The 17,778-nt window shown below is 36.7% G+C and overlaps 1 protein-coding gene and 1 non-coding gene across 2 annotated transcripts in view; both read right to left on the reverse strand.

Moving 5' to 3' along the window:
- Window positions 1-17,778, reverse strand: part of LOC107642010 ((-)-isopiperitenol/(-)-carveol dehydrogenase, mitochondrial-like) — a 39,756-nt gene that overhangs the window by 7,384 nt on the left and 14,594 nt on the right. The window lies entirely within an intron of this gene.
- On the reverse strand, window positions 17,411-17,519 carry LOC148565716 (small nucleolar RNA R71). The gene has a single exon (XR_015884439.1). It is a non-coding gene; the product is annotated as a small nucleolar RNA R71 (small nucleolar RNA).

The raw sequence follows: 17,778 nt of genomic DNA on the forward strand, positions 1-17,778 counted from the left end.
ACTCTAATAGGAGTCCATGGAGGTGGTGGACACCATCACAAGGAGAAAGATTAACATTATGTGCCTACAAGAAACAAAATGGGTTAGTGTGAAGGCTAGGGAGTTGGATACTTCTGGTTTCAAACTTTGGTATACAGGAAAGGTGAAGAATATGAATGGGGTTGGAATTATTGTGGATAAGCAGTGGAAGAAGGACGTAGTGGATGTCAAGAGGGTGGGAGATCGGATCATCTCTATCAAACTTGTGGTGGAGGAAGGTGCTTTCCATGTGATTAGTGCCTATACACCATAAGTGGGTTCAGACGAACAACACAAGATAAGGTTTTGGGAGGATCTAGAGAGTTTGATTCAAGACATACCTTCAGGAGATAAGATTTTCTTAGGAGGAGATTTAAATGGCCATGTTGGGAGAGAAGTGACTGGGTATGGGAGTATTCACGGAGGCCATGGTTTCGAGGTGATCAATGCTGAGGTTAAAACTATTTTGGACTTTTCCTCAACCTTTGATCTTCTTATTGCAAATACATGTTTTAAAAAGAGAGACTAACATCTTATAACCTATAAGAGTGGCATGACAAGCTCTCAAATTGAATTCTTCTTGTTGAGGAGTGTCGACCGAAAATTTTGCATTAATTCTAAAATTATCCCGAGAGAGAGTTTGATAACACAACATAGGGTGCTCGTCATGGATTTTTGCATTGAGCAAAAGTTAAGAAAAAGACATCATACGAAGAACCCAAGGACGAGGTGGTGGCGGATGAAAGGTGAGGAACAAAGAAGCTTCCTAAGACGGGTAGGAGAAGAGGTAAAGTGGTATGGGAATGGAAGCGCGGAAGAGATGTGAAGGGAGATGGCAGAAGTTATTAGAAGAACAGCAAAAGAAAGCTTTAGTGAATCTAAAGGAATATGACCATGATACAAGGAGTCCTGGTGGTAGAATGCGAGTGTACAAGAAAAGATAAAGATAAAAAGGGAGTACTTTAAAAAGTGATCTTTATGCTGCAACGCAGACAACTGGGAAAAATATAAGGCGGCTAAGAAAGAGACAAAAGTGGCTGTAAGTGAAGCAAGAAGAAGAGCGTATGAGGGTCTCTACTAGTCTTTGGGCACGAAAGAAGGAGAAAAAGGTATATATAGAATTGCAAAGAGCCATGAAAGAAGAATAAGAGATTTGGATCAGGTTAAGTGCATAAAGGATAAGGATGGAGAGGTATTGGCTCAAGAGGAGAAGATTAATGAAAGGTGGAAGAGCTACTTTTACGAGTTATTTAATGAGGGACAGAAGACTCTTTCGAGCCTTGGTCAGTTATGCACAAGGGAAGAAGATCAAAACTTTGACTACTATCGAAGGATTCGAGACTTCGAGGTAAAAGAGGCTCTAAAGCAGATGAAAAATGGCACGGCAGTAGGACCTAATAATATCCCGATTGAGGTTTGGAAGGGCCTTGGAGAAAAAGACATCAACTGGTTAACCAAGCTTTTTAATGAGATTTTAAGGTCAAAGAAGATGCCTGATGAGTGGAGAAAGAGTACCTTAGTACCTATCTACAAGAATAAAGGGGATATACAAAGTTGCGGAAACTATAAAGGGATCAAGCTCATGAGTCATACCATGAAGTTATGCGAAAGGGTGATAGAACGGAGGTTGAGAAAAGAGACACAAGTAACAGAGAACCAATTTGGATTTATGCCAGGCAGATCTACCATTAAAGCGATATACCTATTAAGAAGGATGATGGAGAGGTATCGTAGTAATAAAAGAGATCTACATATGGTGTTTATTGATTTCGAAAAAGCGTATGATAGGGTGCCAAGGGAGGTCTTATGGAAGGTTTTAGAAAAGAGGAGAGTAAGAATCGCATATATTCGTGCAATTAAAGACATGTATGACGGGGTCATAACTAGTGTGAAGACTCAAGGTGGTGGGACAGAAGAATTTTCTATTGGTATAGGATTACACCAAGGATCATCCTTAAGTCCATACCTTTTCACATTAGTCTTGGAAGTACTCACAGAGCACATCCAAGAGCCTGTGCCATGGTGCATGCTTTTTGCCGATGATATCGTCCTTATGGGAGAGTCAAGGGAAGACCTAAATAAGAAGTTGGACTTATAGAGAGAAGCTCTAGAAGTGTATGGTCTGCATATAAGCCATAGCAAGACGGAATATATGGACTGTAAGTTCAGTCTGAGAAAGGAAAACCCTAATATAGAGGTGAAGATTGGAGAAAACATCCTACAAAAAGTTAAAAGTTTTAAGTATCTTGGGTGCATCATACAGGATAATGGAAAGATTGAACAGGATGTAAATCATAGGATCCAAGCATGTTGGTCAAAATGGCGGAGTGCATCTGGTTTTATATGTGACAAAAAAGTGATTTTAAAACTTAAAGGTAAATTCTATCGCACCGCTATAAGACTGGCTATGCTTTATGGTACGGAGTGTTGGACGGCCAAAGGAGAGCACAAACATAAGCTGAGTGTGACAGAGATGAAGATGTTGAGATGGATGAGTGGTCATACGCGATTGGATAAAATAAGGAACGAAGATATAAGGGAGAGAATTGGAGTAGTACCCATTGTGGAAAAGATGGTTGAATCATGTCTTAGGTGGTTTGGACATGTGAGAAGAAGACCGATAGAACACCCAGTCAGGAGGGTAGATGAGATGGAAGATGGACAAGGGGCGAAAAGCAGAGGAAGACCTAAGAAGACCATCCATGAGGTGGTCAAACGAGATCTACATGTAAGCGGTCTCTCTGTAGACATGATACATGACAGAGCACAATGGCGTCGTTTGATTCATGTAGCCGATCCCACCTAGTGGGACAAGGCTTTGTTGTTGTTGTTGTTGTTGTTGTTGTTGTTGTTGTTGTTGTTGTTGTTGTTGTTGTTGTATGTATGTATGTATTCCTGAATACAGTTAAGTCTTTTTGGATTTTGCTCTAAGTTCTGTCTCAAAAGTGAATGAGAAAGATAGCTGCACCAGGAAGCACTGCCAGCTGATTGCTGTCCGAGCATACATGTTGCCATTGATGCGTAGTAGTACACATTCAGCTGCTACAGTAGTGCTGCTTTGCTGCTGGTGAGCCATTTTCTACAAATATTAAAAGTTGATATAAGTAGTATGGAGCTGGTGAGGGAGGTTGCTGTAAAATTTTTGAAGTTACTTACTAGTTATTAGTATTTACTTAAGTCTAACTCGATTTTATTTTAGGCTTTAGGTCATTTTAATTTAAATGGTAATAATTGGTATTGTTGTTTGTTTCTTATATTTGTGGTTGTAAATGACCTAAAATTGATATGTTAAAATTAATTAGTCTAGGTTATTTCTTATTTTTTGATGTCAATATTCAGATTCTTATTGTTTGTTGGTGTTGTGATAATAATTTTGATTTTGTGGAACATATTTGATACTGTTTTGAGTCCTTGATAATTGGTTACTAAGTTCTTGTAGAGGTTGTTATTAATTCAAGTTCTTTTGATACTGTTTTCAAGAGGTTCGTTTCTCTTCTTTTCTTTGCTTTATATGAAGTTATGAACTTTGGTTTGTTGTTTTGGCACCAAAGTTGTCTTGCCATGTAATGTATTCTCTTGCTGCTAATCTTCATTCCTTGAGTCATGGAAATTGATAAATTATTAGTTTTATAGAATTTAGGTAACTTCAATTCTCTCACTCTCGAAACAATCAATTGGGAAAATTGTTGCTTCATTATACACCACAACACAGTCTTCTTCAGTTCTACAACAACAATTACATTAAGGTTTCATTTATTTATTTATCTTTAGTTCTATTATACTGTTATTGATGCTGTTTGGAGGTGGATTGCATTATAAGGCTATGGATTTTTCCTTCATATGAATGTCATTTTGTGTATCTGCTGACTCATGATGAGGAATTAAATAATACCTGTCACATAGTTTTGTAATAAAATCTTTGTTTAATTCATTATTTGTTAATTTAAGTGTTTTCTGTGTGCATGTAACAATTTGTTGTAGCATAATATTTGTAGATGAACAATGAATTTGAGGACAGACAAGAAGAAGTTTTAGACAAGATTCCAAGCAGTCACCAGAGAAGAAAGCAGGTTTCTTCTTTTTACACACACTGTTCTTTTAAAAAAAAGAAAAAAATTCCTAATTTTCTATAGGTTTATATATTATTGTTCTAAATATTTTTCTGAATGTGACTTCAGTCGTTTATTTGGAAAGTTTTGATGATGAAAGAGAGAAATAGAGGCACAACTGGAAGAGATTTTGTTGATTCACTTGGTGAGTTCCATGGAATTTCATTTTTGGTTTATTTAAATAGATGCATAAAACATTTTAGTTGTGTATTTATAGATATGTAGCTTACTTGGGCAAATCATTTTGGTGATGATTACAAGATGACAATAAAAGCAAGAAGGGACTTGCAGAAATTTATGAGGTCTATATTTCTTTTGCTATTTTTAATTCTTAATGTCTTGTCATAAAAAATTGACCTTTAGTTACTGTTTTTGCTTGTGGACAGCAAGAGTATGATGAGAAGGAAGACCCCACTTTTGCGCCATTGTTATTTAGAGATGAACAGAACAACAGGTGAAAGTCTCAATTGCTTTACATTATTTTTTGCTTCCATTACTTTGTAATTTTTTTTCTTTTTTTTCTGAATTCTGATGTGTTCTATTGAGTGCCTTTTATTTGTGATCAGGAAAGCATATTATTCAAGAAACTTGGACTGAAATTGGATGCCCTTGCTCATTTCAATTTTGCTTTAAAACCGGCATTATATCATACTGCAGGTTACCCTTGATATATATGCACATCACTAGCTATTCTGCCTTTTAAATTGGCTTGTGTTGAAACTTGACAGGTTATAGAGGACATGTCTATTCAAATTAATGTGCCTGCTCGGACAATGGAAGAAGTAAAGAGCTATTATCTTGCAATATCAATTTAATCTATTCTTCTTCCAACTACTAGTGTTTTATAATGTGATACACTTTTCATGGGCATATTGCACCTGTGGCTGTCTCAGATACAGCTATGCTGGCTCTTGAGGAGGTGTTTGAAGGAAAGGGTGATATTAAAGAAGAAACAGAGCTTACAAAGGAATAGAGGAAGAGAAGGAGAGCTAACAAGAAAAGAAGATTTAAAGGTATGATTGTCTGCCTAGTGACTATACCATGATGCATAGTTGCATTATCATACCCTCTAATAGTTCTAGGAAGAAACCTACCCAACATTTTGTGAAAATCATCCATGGACAGAGTATTCTCTTTTCAGTTTTAGTATTAACAATGTTCATAGTTCAGCTGCAGTAGTAAAAAGAATGGGTAGAAGGTGCAAGAGGGTGCATAGCCTAACCAAGTGAATGGTAATTTCTCTTATATCACCTGTTCGATATGAGAAATATTGCTTTAGTGTCACTTCTCTTAAGTGTGCCAGAAAGGTTTTCTCTTTATTAACACTGACCACATTTTCTAATAGAATGAGACTTTATTATTATTAGATTGGCCATTCTATACTGAAATGTAGTTATGTTACTTGATTTCTATCTATTATTAGAAGCTTTGGTGCCCTCATCACTCTCTTTTTTCTTTTTCCTCTTTTATTTTTTGTTAAAAAGCTGCCTTAATTTCTCACTCAATTTTGACTAGTGGAGATTGCTGTAGAAAAATTTAGAATATCTTAGGCACCGTATAATTTAATTTCAATTTAGAATATCTAAAAATTTCAATGGTTGTGACTGGTGGGAGTGACATATTTAATTTATTAACACTGCAAAATGATATCATATTATATTATAACTTGATACATTTGACTCTATATTTCTTGATACATTTGACTCTATATTTCTCATATAGCTTTATGGTTTTGGTTTTGAAATTTTGTTGTTTGTAGTGCACGGTGTAGAGTTTGCATTCGGGGATCACGAGTACTCATCGACCGGGATATTCGAAGGAGAACCAAAAAAGTGTGAAGGGTTTAGATTCAGGAAGACAATATTGATTGGGAAGACAGATATGGCACCGGACGTAGTAAAAGCGGTGATGGAAGAACTTGCAGCTGATTTAGGAAGGATTTGCATTAAGAATGAAGTTTGAGAGTCATCTTTTAAGATGTTTCACCGATTATAGTAGCATGTAAATAATTCATGAAAATTAATAAAAAAAATCAATTCTTTTTATATTTTCTTATTTTCTCTTTTGTTTTTTTTAATTTGACAAAGAAAGAGGCCACGCTTTCAGGTTCTAGTTAGCAAGCCACGCCTTAAAAACGTGGCCATATCTCTCTTTGCACGCTTTAAAAGTGTAGTCATCTCTCTCAATCTTGGAACGTTTTAAAGCGTGGTCATATCTCTCTCTTGGCATGCTTTAAAAGTGTGGCCATATCTGGCATATATAGTCACGCTTTTACGCATGGCAATCTTTAAAAGCGTGGCAAAAGGTAAAGCGTGGCTATAGGTCACCAAAAGCGTGGTAATAGAGCAACTGACACGTTTGTAGATGTGACCCTTTCAAAAGTGTGCCGGTAGCTCGAAAAGTGTGACTAAAAGTTATCGCTACGCTTTAAAAGCGTGGCAAAATGAATATTTTCTTGTAGTGAACCCATCTCTTTTTATAACTCTTGTAAATATTTCTCTTAGCTGTTAGCTTGATTTGGTAGATTTTCAATTTGAATTGCATGTTTAAATAGTTGTATAGTTTTTAAGAGTTAGAAATCCTGTTAATTTGTTTGAGAATATAAATATTTAGGTTAAGAAGTCTTGTTTATGCTCTTGGTCATGCTTAGGTTGATTATGTTCAAAAAGAATGGAAAAATAAATTGTTTACATACTTTACTTAATTTAGCTTTTTATTTTTGTTGCATTTGAAAAGTCTAATTTTGAGGTTGAACTTGGTTTTAGGATGTTAAATTTAAGTTAGAAAACTCTTTTTAGGCTTATTTTTATTGTATTTACTAAGTCTTTGGTTAATTTTGAGGTTGAATTTGGTTTTAGGACGTTAAATTTAGGTTAGAAAACCCTTTTTAGGCTTAATATCTTAAGAAAAAATTCATATCATGCGTACGCACGATGTCATTCCAGAACCATTATGTTTTTGTGCGTATATCTTGCATATGCATCAATGGCAAACGCTTGTCAACTCATGAATACACATGGCAGATACGTACGCACAAATTCAAAAATTAGACCCCTTGTGCGAGCCCTAATTCGCACAACACCACACTTCACCCCTTTCTTTTCTTCTCTTTTCAACCACCGCAATATCCCCTCTTCTCCCTTCCCCCAGTTCTGCTTCGCCGCCGGCCACCCCAGTGCCACCGCGACGTCCCCTTTTTCTCTTTTTTCTCTTTTCTTTCCTCATTCATACACTCGGAGGACCAACACTGACCAGAGGTTGGATCAGATTCTTGCTAACATTTACCTCCCTGGAGCTTAGTGGAGGAGAAATTCTAGAGGTCAACCATACCATCTGGGTAGGCACGACCTCAAGCCAGTTGGTTTAGGATGGTTGGACTTCATCCAATACTCCATCATCCCTACAAGTAACCGTTCTGAGGTTACAGTTGAGTGAACAGTGCTGATTCACTGTATCATGCTCGGCAACAAGGTGTAGGTGCATGAGGTGATCCCTCAGGATTTTTACAGGATAAATGACAAGCCCTCCACCTCTGCGAGACTGACTTTCCCTCACCTCATCTATCGCCTTTGTGCAGCAGCTGGAGCTCACATTGATGGAGATACCCCAATCAACATTGATAGACGGATCACTAGGATGGATATGGAGCATGTTCATGCTAAAAAGCCCAAGCATGGACCACAGCATGAGCCAGTTCCACCACCTCCACAGGACCTTCCGGAGATGCCTCAGGGAGTCTATTTTCTTTCCTGTGACTACTGAAATCAGTTGACTACATCCATTGGGGAGCTGACATCGTTTGTAGATCAGCTGAGGATTGAGCATCAGGATCACTCTGATCACCTCCACTACCTGGTAGAGGAGCAACAGAGGTAGAAGCGTGAGCTAGAGGACCTGAGACGTCAGAAAGGATTCCCCGGAGGGAGCAACAGTCACCATGACTGAGGTAGTTGAGTTTTATTCTCCCTTCCTTTATCTTATCTTCTGTTTTTCAGTATTCATTCTATTTTCTATTTTCTATTATAAGTTTGCATGATTACAAGTAGGATTTTCTTGCATTCTAGTTCGTTGTTTAGTTTATGTTTATTTTAAAAAGATTTCTCATGTATTACTCACTGAGCTTAAATAAAAATCAAAAGAAAAAGAAGTAGCAAAATGCATGAGATTTGAGTTTTAAATATATATATATATATATATATATATATAGTTGTTCTAGTTACCTTGATGTGGTGACACTATCTCTATTTCTGAATGTATAAATTAACTGTGCATATTTGATATTGAAGTTGAGAATATTGGTTCTTGAGGTACCAGAACTTAGAGAAGTATTATAGATTCTCTGAAATAAGAAAAAGATTGATTTTTGAAGCAAAACAAAAAGCAAAAAATAATAAAAAAAGAAAAATCAAAAGAAAAAGGTCCAAGGCTTTGAGCATCAATGGTTAGGAGGGTCAAAATTGATCTGAAGCTCAAAAGAGTGGTTTTCCCTAACCATATGCTTGTGGTGTGAAAGTGTCAACTGACCCTTGAGACTAAACACTTAAAGTCATGACCAATTGCTGTTACAGAGTATGTCAAAGGCTCTGAGCACCACTGTCTGGAAGAAATAAAAAAAATTAGAACTCAAAGAGTTTCCCAGCTAATTGCTTGTGGTGCTCTTGTATTAAGTTAAGCTTGAAGATAAAACACTTAGAGTCACGACGAGGCTTAAGGTGCAAAACACCAAAGAAAAGAAAGGAAAAAACTGTGTTCAAAAATCAATTAGAGCCTAAAGAAGAGAATCTATAATACCATTCGAGTTCTAGTTCTGAAGGATACTAATATTTCTGAGCTTCAAAGGATAGTTAGATGCCAAGACTATTCAGAGTTAGAGTGTCATCAACCCCACTCAGTAACTAGGCCTGAGCTTAAATGACAACTCAAGTCTAAAGTATTTTCTCTTCTCAGTCCTATATTATTTTGGTTGCTTGAGGACAAACAACAGTTTAAGTTTGATGTTGTAATGCGTGAGCATCTTGTACCTTTTTTCTCTTTATTTTCTAATTATTTTTTATTAGATTTTATTTAGTTTCATAGTATTTTAGTGCATAAATCCTCTTTGGATGCTACTTTGAGTTGTTTTAGTGTTTTTATGATTTTAGGTGAAATTTAGAGCAATTTGACTGAGTTTTGAGCTGAAAAGGAGCAGCTGGCAGCACCCCCCTGGGTGTTAAATGCCCAGCTAGCGTTTAGCGCTAGTAAGACCCTAAATCCAGCAATGTCTCTGTCCCCAAAGGGTGCTAAACACCCATCTGGTGTTTAGCGCCAGACCAGGCAGTCTGAATTCACTCTCTTTTGGAATCTCAAGTGGATTTAGCATTTATTAGTCATTTTATATTTTCTTTTTATAATTTTTATTTACAAACAATATCTTTTAGTTTTAGGATTTATTATTTTATTTTATTTTCCGAATCAAATTAGGTTAGATATAAAAGGAAAAGATTCACCCTTTGGGGGGGATCTTCTCTCTTCCACATGTTTCACTTTTTGGAACCCTAGTTTTTTCTGTAAGTCATGAGGAACTAAACTTCCTTGGTTAAGGTTAGGAGCTCTGTTTATTTCTATGGATTAAGACTATTGCTTTTTTATTTTAATTAATGTACTGATTCAGTTTCAAGAATTGTTTTCGTTCTTAATCTTATGAATCTGGGTGGAACGAGAGTATGACCCTTATTCTACATGAGTTCTTGTGATTCTCGAGAGAGTTATCTCGCTTGAACAACAGCTTGAAAACAAATTCCTCCTAAATTGATAATTACATGAACTAATTGGAATATGTGACATATAATCCTGTTAGCTTTGGGTAATTAGGGTTTTTGTGGCCATAAACTAGTTTTGAATTTAGCCATCTAATCGAAATTAAGTGACCACGAGAGTGGCGGTTAATGAAGGTTAGAGGAGGTTAAATCACTAAGAGATTAGGGTTTAGTCATTTACAGTTTGTCATGAAATGAATCATGCATTGTTAAAATAGTTGGTAAGAACTTTTAATCTGGAAAGAGTAAACATCTCTGAAACCTTAACTGTTCTCTCTCGCTGTTTTTACACTAAACCTTTTATTTGCTTTCTTTATTCTCATGTTTATTGTTTTATGCAAATTATACCATCAAACAACCTTTTCTATTTGCCTAACTAAGCCAATTGGATAACCATTGTTGCTTAGTCCAACAATCCTCATGGGATCGACCTTCACTCACTTGAGATATTACTTGGATGACCCGGTGCACTTGCCAGTTAAGTTGTGCGAGTTCACAATTCGCGCACCAGTGCCTCCATATTTTCATGTGTTAAGTATTTTCAGGTTTCATAGGGCAGGAATGGCTTAGAGGACAGAAAGGAAACATACAAAAATAGAAGGAAAGCATGAAAATGGAGTTTTGAAGAGAAGGCAGCGACGCGAACGCATGGACAACACGGATGCGTGACTTGAGCAGCACGCATACGACGCGAACGCGTGACCCACGCGCACGCGTGACAGACGTCACGTGCAAAAACTGCAGAAAACATCCAGCGATTTCTGAAACCCTTTTTGGCCCTGATCCAAGTCCAGAAACACATACTAGAGGCTATAAAGTAGGAGAATGCATCCATTCATAGGGAGATCTTCCATTATTCACTTTTCATAATTTAGATGTAGTTTTTAGAGAGAGAGGTTCTCTCCTCTCTCTTAGGATTTAGGACTATTCCTTCTCAATTTCCAGGTTTAATGTTCTATTTATTTATTTTCTCAAATTGGTTTATGAACTCTTATTGTTTAGATTGGTTTTATATTTAATATATTTTGAGGTATTTCAGATTTTACTTTGTTTTGCTTTATTTATATGGATACTTTTAATTTAATTTAGATATTTTCTTCCTTTTGACTTTGGTTAAGTAATTGGTAACACTTGAGTTGTCAAACTCAGCAGTGGTTGAAATTGGCAGATTACTAATTGATCTAGATCGCTCTAAAGCTAGTCTTCCCACAAGGATTGACTAGGACTTGAGGATCAAGCTAATTAGTCCACTTGACTTAACTAAGTGGGATTAAAACCCAATTCTCATCACATCTGATAAGGATAACTAGGATAGAAATTTCAAATTCTTATACCTTGCCAAGAGATTTTATTATTATTAATTTATTTTTCTTGTCATTTAAATTACTTGCTCCTTATTTCAAAAACCCCCAATTTACAAAACTCATGACCAATAATAAGAACACTTCCCTGCAATTCCTTGAGAAGACGACCCGAGGTTTAAATACTTCGGTTATAAAATTTTATTGGATTTTGTTACTTGTGACAACCAAACTTTTGTAAGAAAGGAATTCTTGTCGGTCTAAAAGCTATACTTACAATGCAAATTTATTTGTGAAAATTCTAGATCGCGCGAGAGTTTCGCTCTTTCAAAATGGCGTCGTTACCGGGGAATTGCAAACGTGTGCCTTATTATTGGTTATTGTAAATATTTTTCTTTTACTTGTTTATTTGTTTTTGTTTTCCCTTTTTACTTCTATTAGCTACTATGAGTTCTCACCCCTCTCGCTTTGAGTTTAGTTCTAAATTTGTTGAAAGGAGTGGAAGCTATAACAGGACTATGCATCACGGTCAAAGCAATCAAAAATGGATGGAGCCAAGAGGATCTGATCAACCCTTTAGGCAACAACACCTTCCAAGATATCATGGACAAGGACCATTCTACAATGCATACCAAGCTGATAGATATGATGGACCCCTTGGTAGTTACCAACAAGCCCCACCCTGTGCTCATAGACCACCCTCTCAACACAGCTTTGAACCACTACACTCACAAGCTCTTTTTCACTATTTACCACTGTATGATCCTTATTCACCCCAATTCCAATCCAATTACTCCCAAGAACCACCACTTCCTTATGTACCATGTCCATATCCATCAACTCAAGAATCACAGGCTCGCCTCAAGGAAACAGTAGATCAATTTCACGCAACCCTTCATCAATTGGAGCAAGCAATAAATCAATTATCTTCCAGACGTTCGGGCACTCAAGGAATCCTCTTGACTTCATGTGGAGAATCTAATGAAGAACGTATCATGAAGGAGACACTGGAAACTCCAGTAGACAGTAAGGAGCATGACTTTCTTCTGGAACAATTAGAGGAAGCCCAAATTATCCAAGAAGAAGAAGAGTTGATTGAAGACTTAAGAGACGCTGAACCTCCATGAAAATCCAGAATTGTGAAAAATTCCATCAAGGACGTTACAATTGATGCCAAGGAGGATAGTGCACGACCCCCAAAGCGGGTATTTTATGAAGAACTAGACAGAATAACCCATGACGCAAGTTTCCTTGATGATGATAATCACAAGTCAAATTCTCGTAGTAATGAACTTGCATCCGCAAGTGAATTCTTTGAGATAGAAGAATCTTCCCCAAGTGAATACAAAGATGATGCTGAGGTAGATTTTTCTCAACCTCTAACTTATGACTTGAGTGATGTTGAGGAAGAAATCGAGGACTTTGATCGTCACATGGTTGAAATTGAAAAAGTTTGCAAGGAAGTGGAAGAATTTACAGAAGACCACAAGGGAGTAGAGCTTGTAAAACCACTGGAAACACCTACCCCAAAGCCATTACCACCCAATACAAACTTCAAGTGGGTAAGATCCTTAGCTTTTATCTTTACTTTTCCACTTAAATATGGTTTACTTGAAACAGATGGCCAGCTTAGAGCTCTTTGCGGCTTTAAGAGCAAAAGGGAAATGACTCGCACTCAGAGTTGGTATGCAAGATTCAATGAGGTTTCACACTTTAATTTGAGGCGCAAGGATTGGTGCCAAGCTCAATTGTATGGATCTCGGAAGCTATTTGGTCACTACAGTGAGAATCCCGATTACTTATCACCCGGCTGGAAAAATGCAAATCAAGACACAAATGGGTGTAAAAGTAATGTTTGGGATCCTGGAATCTGTTCTGACATTAAACACCCCAGAAGCCTGAGAACCTGTTTAAAACTGCTCAAGGGCTTTACGTGCCTTGTTTGGGACCCCGGAGGCTGTTGGCATTCCAAACATTGGTGGAGATTTCTGGATGAATTCAAGCACAAGCCACCTGATGAGCGGATAATTTATACGCTTTTTGGCATTGTTTTTAGTATGTTTTTAGTAGGATCTAGTTACTTTTAGGGATGTTTTCATTAGTTTTTATGTTAAATTCACATTTCTGGACTTTACTATGAGTTTGTGTGTTTTTCTATGATTTCAGGTATTTTCTGGCTGAAATTGAGGGACTTGAGCAAAAATCAGATTCAGAGGTTGAAGAAGGACTGCTGATGCTGTTGGATTCTGACCTCCCTGCACTCAAAGTGGATTTTCTGGAGCTACAGAACTTGAAATGGCGCGCTTCGAATTGCGTTGGAAAGTAGACATCCAGGGCTTTCCAGCAATATATAATAGTCCACACTTTGGCAAAGAATAGATGACGCAAACTGGCGTTCAACGCCAGCTCTCTGCCCAATTCTGGCGTCCAGCGCCAGAAAAGGATCCAAAACCAGAGTTGAACGCCCAAACTGGCACAAATACTGGCGTTCAACTCCAAGAAGGACTTCTACACATGCAACACTCAAAGCTCAGCCCAAGCACACACCAAGTGGGCCCCGGAAGTGGATTTATGCATCAATTACCTACTTCTGTAAATCCTAGTAGCTAGTTTATTATAAATAGGACATTTCACTATTGTATTTGACATCTTGGATTGTATTTTGATCCTGTGATCTCGTTTTGGGGGCTGGCTATCTCGGCCATGCCTGGACCTTTCACTTATGTATTTTTAATGGTAGAGTTTCTGCACTCCATAGATTAAGGTGTAGAGCTCTGCTGTTCCTCAAAGATTAATGCAAGTACTACTGTTTTCTATTCAATTCATCTTATTTCGCTTCTAAGATATTCATTCGCTCTTCAATCTGAATGTGATGAACGTGACAATCATCATTATTCCCTATGAATGCGTGCCTGACAACCACTTCTGTTCTACCTTCGACTGAATGAGTATCTCTTAGATCTCTTAATCAGAATCTTCGTGGTGTAAGCTAGAATGATGGCGGCATTCAAGAGAATCCGGAAAGTCTAAACCTTGTCTGTGGTATTCCGAGTAGGATTCAATGATTGAATGACTGTGACGAGCTTCAAACTCGCGATTGCCGGGAGTAGTGACAGACGCAAAAGGATAGTAAATCCTATTCCAGCATGATCGAGAACCGACAGATGAATAGCCGTGCCGTGACAGGGTGCGTTGACCATTTTCACTGAGAGGATAAGATGAAGCCATTGACAAGGGTGATGCCTCCAGACGATTAGCCGTGCCGTGACAGGGCATTGGATCATTTTCCCGAGAGATGACCGAAAGTAGCCATTGACAGTGGTGATGTATCACATAAAGCCAGCCATGGAAAGGAGTAAGACTGATTGGATGAAGATAGCAGGAAAGCAGAGGTTCAGAGGAACGAAAGCATCTCTATTCGCTTATCTGAAACTCTCACCAATGATTTACATAAGTATTTCTATCCCTATTTTATTAATTATTTTCGAAAACTCCATTACTATTTTATATCCGCCTGACTGAGATTTACAAGGTGACCATAGCTTGCTTCATACCAACAATCTCCGTGGGATTCGACCCTTACTCACGTAAGGTATTACTTGGACGACCCAGTGCACTTGCTGGTTAGTTGTGCGAAGTTGTGAACCATGGTAGTGGCATCATGTTTTTGGCGCCATTACCAGGGAAAGAAAGAGCGATGAATTTTACATAATTAAAGTGTAATCACAATTTCTGCGCACCAAGTTTTTGGCGCCGTTGCCGGGGATTGTTTGAGTTTGGACAACTAACGGTTCATCCTGTTGCTCAGATTAGGTAATTTTCTTTTTGTTTTCTTTTCAAAAATATTTCAAAATTTTCTCACCTGTTTTCGAAAAAAATTTTAGATTCAAAATTTTTAAGAATGAATTCTAGTGTTTCATGAAGCATGTGAAGCCTGGCTGGCTGTAAAGCCATGTCTAAATTCGTTTGGACTGAGGCTTCCAACCATCAGCTATTATACGACTGTAGGGTATGTCAGGCATGTCATGTCTGAATTACATGCTGAAGCTTGGCTGGCCATTGGCCATGTCTAGTGTTTTGGACCGGAGCTTTCATTGAAAGCTTGGCTGGCTAGTGAGCCATATCTAATTCCTAGACTGAAGCTTTAAATTAAGAATGCAAGATTCCTGGAATTCATATTAAAAATTTTGGAATCCTTATTTTTCTTTCTTTCTAAATAATTTTCGAAAAATATAAAATAAAAATCCAAAAAAATTAGAAAATCATAAAAATCAAAAAAATATTTTGTGTTTCTTGTTTGAGTCTTGAGTCATGTTATAAGTTTGGTGTCAATTGCATGTGCATCTTGCATTTTTCGAAAATTCTCATGCATTCATAGTGTTCTTCATGATCTTCAAGTTGTTCTTGGTAAGTCTTCTTGTTTGATCTTGATGATTTTTTGTTTTGTGTCTTTTCTTGTTTTTCATATGCATTCTTGAATTCTTAGTGTCTAAGCATTAAAGAATTCTAAGTTTGGTGTCTTGCATGTTTTCCTTGCATTAAAAAAATTTTTTTCAAAAATATGTTCTTGGTGTTCATCATGATCTTCATAATGTTCTTGGTGTTCATCTTGACATTCATAGCATTCTTGCATGCATCACATGTTTTGATCTAAAAATTTCATGCATTGCATCTTTTTAGTGTTTTTCTCTCTCATCATAAAAATTTCAAAAAAAATCAAAATTATATCTTTCCCTCTTTTCTCTCATAAATTCGAAAATTTGAGTTGACTTTTTCAAAAATTTTTAAAATCTAGTTGTTTTCTGAGTCAAACCAAATTTTCAATTTAAAAATCTCATCCTTTTCAAAATCTTTTTCAAAAATCAAATCTTTTTCATTTTTCTTAGTTATTGTCGAAAATTCCAAAAAATATTTTTCAAAAATATTTTTCTTATTTTTATCACATGATTTTCGAAAATAACATCATCAATTAATGCTTTGATTCAAAAATTTCAAGTTTGTTACTTACTTGTTAAGAAAGATTCAAACTTTAAGTTCTAGAATCATATCTTGTGATTTTTTGTGAATCAAGTCATTAATTGTGATTTTAAAAATCAAATCTTTTTCAAAAACTAATTTCTATCATATCTTTTCAAAAATATCTTCTTATCTTATCTTTTTCAAAAATTTGATTTCAAAATATCTTTTCTAACTTCCTAACCTCTCATCTTTTCAAAATTTGTTTCAGCTAACTAACTAACTTTTTGTTTGCTTCTTACCTTTTTCAAAACTACCTAACTAACTCTCTCTCTCTAATTTTCGAAAATATCTTCCCTCTTTTTCAAAAATTTCTTTCTAATTAACTAATTATTTTTATTTTTTATTTCAAAATTTTTCGAAAATTACTAACATTTTTCAAAAACTATTTTCAAAAATCACTAACTCTTTTTCAAAAAAAAAATTATTATTTTCGAAAATTCCTTCTCTCCCATCTTATTCTATTTATTTATTCATCTACTAACATCTCATCTCACATCTCTACCCTCCTCACAGTTGTGTTTCTTCCATTACATTACATTCTTTATCTCCCTCTTTTCTTCCACTCACAAAGGAATCCCTATACTGTGGTATAAAGGAACTCTATTATTTTTTTTTGTGCCCTCTTCTTTGTCATATGAGCAGGAGCAAGGACAAGAATATTCTTGTTGAAGCAGATCCGGAACCTGAAAGGACTCTGAAGAGAAAATTAAGAGAAGCTAAATTACAACAACCCAGAGAGAACCTTTCAGAAATTTTTGAACAGGAAGAGGAGATGGCAGCCGAAAATAATAATAATGCAAGGAGGATGCTTGGTGACTTTACTGCACCAGATTCCAATTTACATGGAAGAAGCATCTCCATTCCTGCCATTGGAGCAAACAATTTTGAGCTGAAACCTCGGCTAGTTTCTCTGATGCAGCAGAACTGCAAGTTTCATGGACTTCCATCTGAAGATCCTTTTCAGTTCTTAACTGAATTCTTGCAGATCTGTGATACTGTTAAGACTAATGGAGTAGATCCTGAAGTCTACAGGCCCATGCTTTTCCCTTTTGCTGTGAGAGACAGAGCTAGAATCTGGTTGGACTCTCAACCTAAGGATAGCCTGAACTCTTGGGATAAGCTGGTCAAGGCTTTCCTAGCTAAGTTCTTTCCTCCTTAAAAGCTGAGCAAGCTTAGAGTGGATGTTCAAACCTTCAGACAGAAAGAAGGTGAATCCCTCTATGAAGCTTGGGAGAGATACAAAGGACTGACCAAAAAAGTGTCCTTCTGACATGCTTTCAGAATGGACCATCCTGGATATATTCTATGATGGTTTATCTGAGTTATCAAAGATGTCATTGGATACTTCTGTAGGTGGATCCATTCACCTAAAGAAAATGCCTGCAGAAGCTCAAGAACTCATTGACATGGTTACAAATAACCAGTTCATGTACACTTCTGAGAGGAATCCTGTGAATAATGGGACGCCTATGAAGAAGGGAGTTCTTGAAGTTGATACTCTGAATGCCATATTGGCTCAGAACAAAATATTGACTC

The sequence above is a fragment of the Arachis ipaensis genome, chromosome B5 (genome assembly GCF_059453495.1).
Source record: "Arachis ipaensis isolate K30076 ecotype BB chromosome B5, ASM5945349v1, whole genome shotgun sequence".
Classification (NCBI taxonomy): domain Eukaryota; kingdom Viridiplantae; phylum Streptophyta; class Magnoliopsida; order Fabales; family Fabaceae; genus Arachis; species Arachis ipaensis.